The sequence below is a fragment of the Triticum dicoccoides genome, chromosome 5A, assembly GCF_002162155.2.
Source record: "Triticum dicoccoides isolate Atlit2015 ecotype Zavitan chromosome 5A, WEW_v2.0, whole genome shotgun sequence".
NCBI lineage: Eukaryota > Viridiplantae > Streptophyta > Magnoliopsida > Poales > Poaceae > Triticum > Triticum dicoccoides.
In genome coordinates, this window is record NC_041388.1 from 625,220,370 (window position 1) to 625,222,491 (window position 2,122).

Here is a 2,122-nt window from a genome sequence, read left to right on the forward strand (position 1 = left end):
GAATAGGCAACTAACAATTTTTAATTTTTCTTTAGCAATTTAAACTTTGCATCAAAGTAGGTTGTCTAGATATGCAACTAGATGAGCAACCTATATGATGCAACACGAATAGGAACACAAGCAAGCAAGATATATGAAACAGATAAGCTACACAAGTAAAGACACGAGATAACCAAGAGTGGAGACGGTGGAGACGAGGATGTGTTGCCGAAGTTCCTTCCCTTTGAGAGGAAGTACGTCTCCGTTGGAGCGGTGTGGAGGCACAATGCTCCCCAAGAAGCCACTATGGCCACCGTAATCTCCTCACGCCCTCACACAATGCGAGATGCCGTGATTCCACTATTGGTGCCCTTGGAGGCGGCGACCGAACCTTTACAAACGAGGTTGGGGCAATCTCCACAACTCAATTGGAGGCTCCCAACGACACCACGAAGCTTCACCACAATGGACTATGGCTTCGCGGTGACCTCAACCGTCTAGGATGCTCAAACACCCAAGAGTAACAAGATCCGCAAGGGATTAGTAGGGATCGGGGTCTTCTCAACCACTCCCGAGCAAATCAACAAGTTTGGTTGGCTAGGGAGTGAGATCGGGCGAAAATGGAGCTTGAAGCAGTAATGGAGCTTTAATGGTGGAAGAGGTGAGTCAACGGGGAAGAAGGAGACCCTTTATATAGCGTGTGGAAAAGATCCAACCGTTACCCACCAACCAGCCCGCGGCCAGCGGTACTACCGCAAGGCCGCGCGGTACTACTGCTTGCAACCAAGCGGTACTATCGCACGGCAGTGCGGTACAACCGTACCGTCCCACGGTACTGCCACGACCCCAGCACAGAAACAGACGCAAGCTGGGGGCGGTACTTCCGCACGCGCGATACTATCGCGCCCCCCATGCGGTACTACCGCAACGCAAAAGTCCCAGCCAGGGGGAAGGGGAACTACCGTGCCTACTTCCGTAAATAAACAGAAGTAGTAAAAACCCGACACAGTAGTACTGCCGAGGGGCGGTACTACTGCCTGACCGCATAGCGCGGTACTACCGCACGGCGAAAGCGGTACTACCGCGGCAGGTGCGGATGTAAAAAATTACATCCGCTCCTACTACCGCAAAGGGGCGGCACTAGCCTGGTGGGCAGCGGTAGTGCGGCTCCAGGGGAGCGGTACTACCGTGAGCACCAGCGGTACTACCGCGCCACCGCGTGGTACTACCGTGGATGCCTACGGTACTACCATTGATCCAGGAGCAGTACTACCGCAACCACAACAGCAGTCAGTCAAAGGAGGCAGGAAAAACGGAGGAAGCTCCAAGGAAAAAGGAGGGGATAAAAGGAGACGTGTACGTGATGATTCCACCCAAACCTTTCCAACGCGGACCCCCTCTTAATAGTACAACATTCCTACGACTCAAATCCACCAAAAAGAAACGTAGAAAAGACGCCGTCTTCGTCAGTCTTCGAGGGGCACCCAATCGTCTTGTGCCTAGCAAAGAAGTGTCTGGAAAACTCATGGCACACAATTAGTCCGCAAATGCGTTGTCATCAATCACCAAAACACTTAGGGATAAATATGTCCTTACAATCTCCCCCTTTTTGGTGGATTGATGATAAAACAGGATTTACACAAGGAAAAATACTATTAAGTAAAAGCAAACCCCTCCTCTCTATAATATAGATGGGCTCCCCCTAAATGTGTGCCACCTAGATGAGCACGAATACTAGGAACAGAGCTCCCCCTATATTATAGAGACAAGGCAAATTTATCACTAGACAAGATAGTACAAACATAAGATAACTAAGATAGATAGAGTGCATATGTCTTACACCATATGGAGGATAGGTCTCGAAGGCACAAACCGAAAAAAAGCAAACGAGGCAAACGAGGTCCAAACGACAAAGCAAACAAACACACCAAGCACGACACAACGCAAATCCCTACACTCTCTCCCCCTTTGGCATCGAGACGCCAAAAAGGCAGAGAGGACACCTACACACACGGGGTGGCTCAAGCAGAGAAGTCGTCCCACTGCTCCTCGTGCTCCTCGTCAGACTCAGCGGCGGGGATAGTCTCCTCGATGTCATCCTCTGAACTGGTCCACTTGTAGCCCTGCTTTGACATCCAGGCAG